Raw genomic sequence first — 12,403 nt, forward strand, 5'->3', positions numbered from 1 at the left:
GAAATATATTATCACAAAATTTACAGAAAATCGATTCTCCTAACACTCCATGTTGAGTCAATATAGGAATGCCAGTGTCATGTTTACAAAGAAGTGGCGCAAGGCAGCTCAGCAAGCAAAGTTGTCGCACTGTGTTGTGTCAACTAAAGAGTCCCGAACTGTGCCATATCTTCAAAGAAATGGAGCAGTTGTTCTCTCTCCATGCACTGGCACACTTTGGGCTGCCTAGTGCCAATACAGGTACCCTTACACCATAGTGTAAGGATAGTTTTTGTGCAGGAAGGGAGGTAGTTGCAACCCTTCCTACACAAAAATAGCCTTTGAGACTTTTAATGCAGCACACATGCAAAGGAGAAAAGGAAAATAACATCAGACAGGTGCATAACTTTAGTACAAAACCATGTCTACAACTCTGTAAATATGGGTTTGCATAAAAATCCATGAACCATCCAAAGAATGTGTACTTGATGAAAAGTAATGCAATGCAGCACATTGCGCTGCATTGCATTACATTTTATTTCAAAGTCATGCAAATTAATATTTGCATGGCTTTGTAAATACCAAAAAGGATTTTGTGTCCGGCTGTGTAAAAAAAATGGCACAACCCGACTCAAAGTCTTTGAAAATCTGGGCCTAAATATATTTAAGTTATTGACACAAAAAATGAACACGTTAAAACATCTTAGTGAAATTAGAATGACAAAAACCACCAACACAGACATGTCTGAGGGCACCAAGGTACAACTACCAAGCCAAGAATGTACTTATGTGGGGTGTATCACACCCCAATCACCCCCAAAAGCTACACCATTGGCATCTTCAACCAAGAGGACAATGTGAGACATCGCATGTACAACATTAAGGGCCTCTAACGGTCCAATTGAATATGTACCTGAGGACACTCGCTGACAACCTACAAAGCCACATCCATGCCATAGAGGGACACAATGAGCTGCTGCAGATCCAGAATGTGATGCTGTAGAAGATATTGGAGAAGCAAAAGCACATGTTGGATTGGCAAATAGAGGGCAATTAAAAAGAGGCCCGATGCAGCTCATCTAGACCCTGGCTCATAGGCCACTGGCCACTGCAGCAGGACCAACTCATGCCTCTGTTCCATGTAGTGGACAAATATTTACGTGCAGGCACCAACCTGCTTCCAGTGCACAATCCAGACCCAAACCTAGACCCTGTATTAAATAGCTTGGGATGTGGATGATGCCCGTGGTGAGGATGTCGGTCACCACCACTGTACCTACCACTCATCACTTACATCCACTACCCCCAAATACACACTCAACCCCTCTAAGTATATGTATTTTTCATCATGTCACTATGTACCATTACTTACTTTCAATCCCACTAAATGTGTTTTCACCGATCTATATGTGGTCCATTGCCTCTTGAACAGTTGCACGCACACATTTAAATAAAAATTGGGTTGTGTGCAAAACATGAAGGCATATCCAAAGAAAAATGACTAAAATGCTTTCTCTCCAACAACAAGCAGCACTCATGGAGATCCAAACATGGAAGAAAGAGTCTGACAGAGGAGCATGAATAAGAACCTCAGCACAGTCACATAATTGTTGATTGTGATTTCATTTCCACACATTGACCTCAGGATGACACTTTTTCAGCAGACATGCTAACTCACTACATGCTGCAGCGTGCTACACCAGGTCACAGTATTAGCACTTTTAACAACGCCTTTCGGGCAGTGAACTTATCACTCAGTGAATACTAAAGTGAACTGAAAATCCTGGCACAGGGTAGATTTCCAGCTCGTGTATTGAAACTGTGCACTCTTGTGATCCATTAGGGGTTTGGCATGCTCCTCAGCACTTATGAGGCAGTCCCAGAACTCCTTTTTATGGTCTCGCTTGAAGCACAGCTGTCGCCAGACAATTATGTGAGCACCACAAGAGAGAGGCTTTGGCTCCACCTACATGTTGGGCGTCAGGAGTGCATGTTTTGATAGGGCAGAAGATGTGTGCTTCCACAATAAAAGTGCTTGCCTTCCACACACTTTTGTTTATTTATACAGCTGCCTGAGCTCGAAATTTCAAGGGCACTCACATGACGGAATGCTATTTAAGGGCCTCATTAACGAGGTTTTGGCGCAGGGCAGCAATGCAAGGAACAAGGGTGGGTGGAATTTGTGTAGTCGCGCTACGCAAAGCTCCGCGAAACGGTAAAAAATCTCCGCGAGCACGCAGAAATTCCGCGAACACGCGGAATTGCTAGTTCGCGAAGTTTTTTTCCTGGTCGCGAACACGCATTTTTAGAACGCGAGCAGGCAAAAAATTCCGTGAAGCCACGGAACGCAGAATTGTGGGCAATTCTGCATTCTCCGCGGAACGCGAAATTACCCAAATTCCGCAAATTCCGCGAGCGGAACGGAATTTACCGCCCAGGCCTATCAAGGAATATTGCTGCGATGCCCTGTGTCAAAATAAAGGGCAGGAATGTGCCATATCTCTGAGATATGGCGCATTCCTGTCCTTTTCCCCTGCACTGGTGCACAATAGGCTGCCATGCGCCAACACAGGCATCCTTACGCCATGGTGCAAGGGCGTCTGCATTGTAGGGGTGATTGTTTTTGTGCAGGAAGGGACACCTTCCTGCACAAAAACAATCACGAGCAGTGTTTTCCGCTTTCTTTGTGTGCTGCAGAATAGAAAGAGGAAAAAACGAGGAGAAATAAGGAAATTTCCCCTGGTTGCACCTCCCTAACGCCATTCTTGGGGTGGCATTAGAATCTGATGCATTCCCAGGTTTACCATTCCTCGTAAATCTGGGAATGCTTCAGATTTCATTGATGTTGCGTGGGAACACCCATGGAACACCTCTTTTATGCAGTGTTCTGCACGAAAGGGACAAATATTTACAAGGCCATAACATGCCATTTAAAGTGGCTTTGTATGGCCTTGTAAATATGCTGCTGCACATTGCGACACTGAGGCCCTTAATGTCTTGGATAGCTAGATAATTTACCTGTTTTTCTCTGGCAGCAACACAGATTGTAGGAGGGCAGTCCTTAATCTACATGGAGGTTTAGGTCTGGCTTGGCAGTACAACTGTCAACTGACCCTTTACCCTATACTAATGTTTATTTTTCCTTGGTTTGCTTCCACACAAATGCATATAAATTACCATGCTATTTACTTGTAATTTTTCATATTACCATACACCATTCCTTTAAAGGCAGTCCTATTGGCTAAGCCAATGCTTGTGTTGCTTTTGAGGCAGAAAGGGGTGGCTGCTCAGCTGCTCATGTAGTGCTGATGTTTCAAAGGTCCACCATTTTAGCCAATACCCCATCTTTTTAAAGTTCTTTCACCTCACCCTCCCATAGCATCAAACAGTGAAACATATTACAAGGATGACATATGTGTTTCATCCTCTTATACTCCATACCAACACAAGAACTGCCTTCCCTTAGGTCAAGGTTTTCTTCTAAAAGAGACTGTCACTGATATCAACCACATTTAACCTAAGTATGGAAATAACTTTGGTCCACTCTTAATGAGCTTCCCTGTCAAGCTAGGTTAAGATCTAATGGTGTTTCAATTGCTTTTTATTCACATAATAATCCTACCTGGTTGCACTTGTTTTTATACAAGTTCACCTTGTTTATCATGATTATAATACTCTCACGGTCTATGTGGCAGGATGTACTAAATGGTAAAATTTAATGTACAACTTTGATTCTTATTTACTCTTTTAGGTAGACTGTATAATAAAAATGCTAGGGTTATAACTAGTCTGGTATGTGATATTTTCAGTCAGTCAATACTAATTTATTCGGTTATCAACATTACACATACAAGCATTCAATTTAAAATCACATAAATTAATACTCTGATTCCTCCGCCTTTATACATAAACACAAGACATTTTAGAAGATCACATTAAATCCAACGGAGCAGCTCATTCATATAACCAAATCATCTTTAAATTGCGATTAATTATAATATTCTGTAGCTGGAAATGGAGCATCATAAAACAATCAATTGTCAACAATTATTAGGGTGCTCAGGTTTGATGTAAGAGGGCAGCTCCATGTCAGATCTTCAGTATGTTCACATAAAAGTTATTTACATAGGCTGTGGTTATTCCGAATATATGGGATGGATCAGACCGTGCTGACCCTAAATTGACATATATGGAGCTGTATCATGTTATCCGTTTCAGTTACGACACTTTAAAATGTGAGCTGAAGTTGCCAGATTTCTGAAGATGAGCACTGCTAATAAAATATTTTATTTGAAGGCTACATGTAAGACTCAGGACATGAAAAGCATTTGACTTTTGCACATTACCGTGAACATTCTGGGGCCAATTTGCATGTGTCAAACGAAGCAGTGCAATACCCAGAGTTGATCTCCTTGCATCCGCTGTCATTGAGTCTGCTTTGCAACATGCACACACCTTTGCACCATAAAAAAAAGTTGTGAGCATTTTGTCTAGCATAGGTTTTGCTCTTGAAGGATATCCATCCACCACAAAATCCTATGCTTAGGCTAACTCTAAAATGTTTACCAAATTGTAATTGTACAGTACCAGTAGAGCACACATGCATTCTTGGAAAACCTCAAGGAGGCATCAGTTTTTGGCTCAAATCTACTTCTACCTTTGTTAGTAGGTCGGGCTTTGCAACATAACCCATGGAACACCCTCTTGACACAAATTGATGCAAAGTAGTTCAAAGTGCTATAAATATAACGCTTATTGGAGATTAAGTACGTTTAAATGATGTTTTATACAGAATTTTATATTAAGGAAATTGCTGCAGGCCATGTTAACTGTTTAAAATGCCAAAATGCCGACAATCGTAATGCTGTGCACTGTTGCACTTAAATCAGATGCTTTTTTTTGCACTGTTTACAAAACGAAGGATATAAAAATGATTTGATTTTTGCACATTGTCTTGTAGATTTCTTCCTTTAAACCTTTGCACAGTTGTTTGAGGTTGAGTGCATTTTAAATGTATTTTTTATAGTTTTTTATATGATGAATAAATCTGTTGTATTTGAATTCATGTATCATGTTTGACATCTCATTTTTTGGTGTTCTCTGTAAGAATGTCTGTGAGTTATGACTGGGTATCCCGGTGCACCATAAGGTGATCATTTACTATGCTTTAAAAGTTAATTCAATTAAATATAATGAGAAATGTGTTGTAAAATGAATAGTTTTGACCTTTCTTTCTACTAAACTCTTTTAGTAGTGGTCAGGCTTGCTCGCCGTGCTTGCTCGCTACACACCTTACGTGGGGTCGTCTGACTTTTACTTTGGGTTCTCAGATTCACTACTCTCAGGTCTATTTTTGGGGTTTTCTGTAAGAATGTCTATGGGTACTGTAAACAACGTTTACCATGAAAAGTTTTCCCCGCCGGGAATTACAACGCGGTTGTTACAACGACCGCGCTGTAACCACGCATACCATTACACAGCAAGTCGTAACAACGCCTTGCGAGGGGGGGGGCATAAGGTGTTGGATTTAAAATCCAACACCTTCCCTACTGTCCGCACAGACTGGAGTTGGAATAGTAAATTATACTATTCCATCATCCAGCACCCCCCCTCCGCAAGTCATTGTTACGACTTGTGGGGTAATGGTATGCGTGGTTACAACGTGGTCATTGTAACGACTGCGTTGAATTTCCCTGTGGGGAAAAATAATGCGTAAAAAAGAGGTATATTCCTATGGGTACATATATCTGGGTTTCCTCATGCTCTTTAAGGTCATCATTTACTATTTACGATGCTTTGAATGTTAATACGAATAAACATGGAATGAAAAATGTATGGTTAAAATGCAAAAATGCACCGTTTTTTTCTTTCATCCCCAAACCTTTCTTGGGGAGAACCGCGCCAAACCCCCATAGCAGTGGTCAGGGTCTCTCGCTGCACTCGCCCGCTATGTGCCATATGGGGGCTGGTCTAACAAAATTTGCCAGGGCTGCTCATACTTATACAGCACAGCACTGTTTTTCCCTCATGGCTCATGTCCTTGGGGGCAGCCTGGCCTGCTCTTTTCACACCTATGTTACAGGCAACAGGAAGATTACATTAGCTGGGCTGGTCTCTCCCAAGTGCAATGATTGCAAAGAGTGGATCCCCTGCTTTTACACACCGCCACCGGGCTCTTTGATCTCTGGAATAATGACCTGACTCTTCCCTCATCCTGAGGTCCATGCTGGCTTATAAGATGCTTTAAAGTGGGTTTAACCACGCATGCCCTGCCTGAAGTACAGCCATTTACTGACGCAAAACAGTCAGCTCTTCTGTCACTTGGCCTCTGCAGGTTTGAATTGCAAATGGATTATCATGTCCACAGCTCAGAAATGAAGGAGGAGTGATTAAGGCTGTTCTCAGCGAGACACAAGAGGACGCTTTGGGGCACAATGTACATAGGGGATGAGAGGCAGGGGCAACTGCATATCACAGGAGAAGGGGAGGCTGGCAGCATTCACAGGCTTTCTTGGTGCAGACTGTTACTGGGGGACAATTTTGCTAACAATTCGGCCCCAGTAAAAAAAAAACAGCCCTTTGTGACAAAACTGACCCTGCCCTTCCAGCCTCCAGGGAGATTGCCCCATGTTCGGCATCACTAAGTCGGCCCTGTATCCGGCTCATTACCCTTTAAAAAAATATATCAGTGAACGCGTGTTTCTTAAGTTCTGCTCGAACATGTAGTCCAAGAGAACGTTTTAGACAAAGAGTACACAACATGGCTTTAAAGAGTGGAACATGGATGAAGGGAATGAGCTGGGAATAAGACAGAAGAAAAATTGGTGTGCAGAGAGAGAGTAGAGAGAGAGTGTGTGAGAGGTGGCTATTTCCCTTACCAAAGGAGAGAGCAGATTATGGAACAGTTTCTAAATGATCCCGAAAACTGTATTTGCCTGTCTTGTCATTTGCCTCTGGTATGCACAAAGTGTATTTAATTGGGAAATACTTTCAATGTTTGTGACGCCAATAAAGTTCTTTGTAGTGTGTTGTACTCAAAGAGGGACAGATCAAAATAGAGGTATATGAATGTAAAACCTTGAACTCCTGTGCTTCACAACTCACAGTATTCACAAATAGAGGGACAAAGGGCTTTTATACATGAGGTCCAGCACAGTTGCCCAAATGCAATATGAAAACTAAAGTTGTGCTGCTCCTGAATGATCTAAAGTTCAGCAATGTACAAAGGACAGTAGGCTACAAAACTTTAGTTTTCATATAACTTCTCAACTCGCAGAACATAACAATATAGATTCAAAGAAGCAACTGCAAATTAAACAATATAATTTACACAACACAAAGAAAGCACTTGCCAAGGATGATGCAAAAGAATAAACGTTTACAAACATAAGTCAGAAAATTCAGCACGCAAAGACCCTACATTCGGCATTTCATGCAGGACTTATTATCGGTGTCACAGTGCTGAGGGGCATTTTTATCAAACTTTCAGGCAGCGTAGCAAGCGACAGCACTGCGTGAAAGGGAGAGAGGAGTTATGCGCTGTACTTAACATTTTACAGCACATTCCCCCTCTGTGCCTGCGCTGGCGCACAATGTGCTGCCTAGCGCCAACACAGCACTGTTGCACCACTCTATACTGCCTGTCTCTTTATCTCATTGTTGCAGGTCCTATTCATTCATCCTTTCTCCCTTTGTCACTGTTTTCCCATATTTATCCTTTTCTTGCTTTTTTTAACTCTTCTATTCTTTACTCTGGGTCAAAGGCTGGTGATAAAAATAAGTTGTGGTTCTCAAGAATAAGCCCTGGTACCCACCTGGTGCAACCACTGGCACTGTGGGACATATTTCTGATAGCTTTGCGTCATACTTGCACCACGCAATGTAGTACATGAATGTTACAAACCTCTAAGTCACACATATGAAGCAAAGCCACTTTAAATGGCTTTGAATGGCTTAAAAAATCTGGAGTAAGGCAACGCAACACAAATCGCTGCGTTGCCTTACTCTGTTCAAGGGAGGTGTTCCATAGGCATTGGGGTGGGTGTTAACACGCAACTCTCATGCTTTTTTCTGCATTCCCAGATTTACAAGGACTTGTAAACCTGGAAATGCACCAAAAAGATAATGCCTTCCTAGGAGAGCCGTAACGAGGAGAAATATCTTTCTTTCTTCTAGTTTTTTCCTCTTTCTATGTGTGCTGCAGCACACCTAGAAAGAGGAAAAAAGACTCTCAGGGTTGTTTTTGTGCAGGAAGGTGCCCCACCCTGCACATAAACAATCCTGCCTACGACTCAGGCACCATGGTGCAAGGGTTCCTGCGTTGGCGCTAGGCTGCCAAAATGGCACCAGCACAGATGGAAAAGACAGGAATGCGCCGTATTGGATAAATAGGGCGCATTCCTGTCCTTTCCCTGTGGTGCAGGGCATCGCAGCAAGGTGACTTGCTGTTCTGCCCTGCGCCACAAATGTCATTAATATGTCACTGTGTGTATGGGCGTGAGTGTAAATGGGTGTGTCAATGGATGGAGGTTCCGGCGCAGGTTTCTTTTTTAATTGGCAGTGATGAATGAGAAATAAATGTTAGTAAGCATGGCTGGAACTCTAGGTAACAGGTAAAACGTTTTGACGTAAGGATGAACGTGAGAATGGTAATAGGTTTGGAAAATCTGTTTCCTACGCAGCCGTTATTTTTATAATATCACCAAATCATCAACATGTGACGGTGACATTCATAGAGGTACTAGTGCCTTCGGAAATACATTTCAGAAAGTTTCAACCCTTAAAAATGTTTGAAAGATCAAATCTGAGAATCAGAACGTGCTGTCTTCCCAGATCTTGTAACATTTCTCTGGAGCACTAGAACGCTTTGAATTTCTTGCTGCCTTTAGTGTAAACAGACTGCTTAATCTATTACAGTTGCCTGTTACACATACTTTTAGTAGTTGTTAAGGTGAAGTCTAATATATGCTTGCGCACCACTAAAACATATTTTTTTTCTTTTTGAAGTCCAGGTTAAAAGCTTGCAATAAGCATTGGCAAAGGCAATAGCTCTGACGTCGGCGGACAGACTTTTGGTTTCTCAATACTTGAATGTTTTTTCACAAAGGTAGAACAGGTTTTTTTTGTTGGGGTGGCTGCAGGGCAATCAACAAAAAAAAAAAACATTGGCAAAAAGCAAGAATATTTTTTTGTGTGTCTCAAAAAACACGCATTGCCATTCTCGTCCCTGTCAGAAGGGGAATCCATTCTGTGCAGATGGGTGTTTTGAGAATGAACTGAAAGCCCTCACTCACAGTGAAATCAACCAATGACTGAAGTGGGATGACCCATAACCCTGTACTGTATTCTGTTGCAGGCGGAAGAAAATGTGAATGGCACAACATCAGACAAATGGAAGATGAGCGCTGACTGAAAACCCCTAGAAGTAAGTATATCACATGTATAGGTTTAGTAAAATTAAAAGTGCTTTGCTAACGCCAGATCTAAAAATGTCAAATCCCAATAGTGCATGGTCAACGGAAACACTGGGCCTCCATGATGAACTGTTGAATATGTCTAAATTTTTTTGGGGCAAATTGTAAGGTAGAAATGGCAACTTTGAGTGAGTGGGAGAAAGGCCCAAAGGAAAGGCTTGTGAGAGAGACCACCGTAACATACATGTGGAACACTCCCCTTTAAGTAACCGATCATGTAGCCAGAGTAATTTGGAGCAGAACCTGAAGAAATTCCGGCATGAAATTATCTTAGGTCATGAAGTGATGGAAGTACATGCGGAATAGAGGAGGTCAAAGTAGGACAGGAGCTAATCTAGATTGCCAAAAGAAGACAGTAGATGTGTGTTTGGCAGGGTTAGGGCAGTAGTGAAGACCACAGAAAAGGGAAGAGTGAGAAAGAGGACAGATATGGCATGCACAAAGAGATACAAAATTGGTAGCATGTAGTCAAGGGCAGGACAGGATAGATGATTCTTTTTTCACTAAATGGTTGTGAATTGCATGCATAGAATTGTATTAATGCTACATGATTGCTCTTGACTCAATGAGCACCTGTTTGACCACCATATGGATGAGAATAAAGTGCAAGTGGGCTTGCGCATGGACCAGCTAAGTATGTACACAATGTGCCCCACCACCTCCAACTCCATTATAATACAGAGGAAAAACCATTAGTTCTGATGTGGTACAGAAATATTGTCATAGATTATTATGATGTCCTAATTATCTTCTACAAAAATATCGCCCCATTGGATCCAATACTACAAAATGAGCACCCAGTGGGTCGATATCTTTGCAGGCGATCTTTAGAACTCAATATCTATGTCAGACGATATTTCTGTTTAAGACATTTTGACATACAACTTTATTTCTTTCACCTCATACAACAGGCCCATAAAACAGAGGCTCAATTACACAGCTGACAAAACCACAAGTCACCATCCAGAGAAGCAGTGATCAGGATGCTGAAGCTTGTCCTCACTCCCTTCAGCCTCTGTGGGCAATGACCTATTTTTTGACCTACTGGTTTGGCACTGAACCGGGAAAGTGTAATTCCAACGTCATGTCAATCAATTGCTGTTACAAATGGTGTTTGAGAAATTTTCAGTTTCAGCCATGGAGTGTTGGAAATGACCATCTTTGCTTGCCATTTCCCCAGATTTTTGTCTGCTTTTGCTGACCCCATTTTTCTGTTGGACATTGCACTCTGCACACTTTAATCCAGCTAACCGGTGGCAAAATGCTTGTATTCTCCCTTTTAAAGCTGATAAAATTGGTATATACCTAATTGGCACATTTAATTTACTTATAAGTCCCTAGTATATGTACTACATGTACTCAGGGCCTGTAAATTGAAATGCTTCTAATGGGCTGCAGCACTCATTGTGCCGTCCACTAAAGTAGTGCTTAAAACATGTTTACAGGCCTGCAACTGCAGCCTTTAGTGCAGTTTTAAACTGCCATTTCTACCTGGCAAGGGTGCATGGTATTTAACCATGGTATGTATATTTAATCTTTTACATGCCATGACAGTGAAAAACCTCCCAAGCCACTTTTCACTATAGCAAGGCTGGCTCTTCGAAACAAAAACACGGGGTGACACTGTAAGAACTTACAGTGCTTCATTCCAGTTTGGGAGAAAGTATAAAAATGGTCCTAGGACTCATTTTAATAGCAATTTAAAATCCAACCTAATGGTCAAGCCAGATGTTACATTGCTATTTTAAAAATTACACTTTTAGGAAGTTGTCATTTTCCTGCCTAATCCAAAAGGGTCTTTGAACAGGATTCAATGTTTTGTTCACAGCATAAATTACGACAGAGATAACAAATATTGTATCATGTCAAGCACAGGATTACACACAATATTTAGTCTAAAATGTTTCTCTCACCCATATCCAGGACATAAAAGCATTCATTAATCTAGTTCTTGACAAACTTCAAAATGTGTGGTCATTTTGTAATGGTCAGTTTTGTATAATAAGAAGTAAATAGCCTGAAACAATGCATTTACAGATGAAAAAGATCTCACCTGATAAAGGATTTCGGTATGATGGTGAGCGATGGAAACTGTGAAGAAATGATAAAAGGAACTATTAGGTATGATTCTGTGAAAAAAGCAGATTTGTCAATTATTGAGTGTAGTTAGATTATATCAGTTTGAAATTAACAGTTCTGTATTACAGACATTGTACTGGTGCATATTTGCACCATCCTTTGGCAGAAAAGTGTTAAAATGTGACTCTTTCATCGACTGACCAAAAAATGTAACATTGACATTTGCTCCTGATGATCTGCTCAAAATTCTATGCAAAAGTGTAATTTAAGTTATCCAGAAACATTAGTGCAACATTGCATTGGCACAAGTATAATCTATGCAACCTGATAAAAGGAACCTCAGCCAGTTTTCTAAATGTTTGCCTTTACTTGTGTTACAAACAATCAGAGGCACAGGAATATGACCTGTTGTACTATTCCAGAGTTCCCCTGATGGAAATGAGTGAGTGCAGAGAGGAGAAGATTCTCTATGACATGCACCAATATAAATGTGCGCACTTTGCTCTAGTGGTCTTATATTAACACCATTAGGGCATATGTCTTTCTCTTAAGGAGGACAGCAAATGGTGCCCTGTTCAGATGTGGGGCCATATTTTCTGTTTTGAGCTTTTACATTAGTTTTAGTAATGCTGGATGCACAGTTGTGGGCTGTACAGTATTGAAGAATCTGCCACCTACATATACATAAGATGACTGGGTGTGTCTGTAGATAGTTGAATCCATATAAGAGAGAGGACTATTGGTGCAAGGATTTGTATCACTGCAAGATGTCATAACCCCTGTCAGAGGGCCACGGGGCAAGCAAGAGCTACAAGGCCCAACCTTGGGGGATTGAGGACTTTTACTCCTTATGTCCTGCTACCAGATCTACA

General features: G+C 41.3%; 1 protein-coding gene across 2 annotated transcripts in view; it reads right to left on the reverse strand.

Moving 5' to 3' along the window:
- The window catches only part of CHRM3 (cholinergic receptor muscarinic 3), a 2,422,098-nt gene that overhangs the window by 1,357,609 nt on the left and 1,052,086 nt on the right, over positions 1 to 12,403 (reverse strand). For both annotated transcript variants that reach the window (XM_085612342.1, XM_085612343.1), the window contains exon 4: positions 11,506 to 11,543. The gene's annotated coding sequence lies outside the window, so the exon portion shown is untranslated. The remainder of the gene's footprint in view (positions 1 to 11,505; positions 11,544 to 12,403) is intronic.

Source organism: Triturus cristatus, chromosome 6 (genome assembly GCF_964204655.1).
Source record: "Triturus cristatus chromosome 6, aTriCri1.1, whole genome shotgun sequence".
NCBI lineage: Eukaryota > Metazoa > Chordata > Amphibia > Caudata > Salamandridae > Triturus > Triturus cristatus.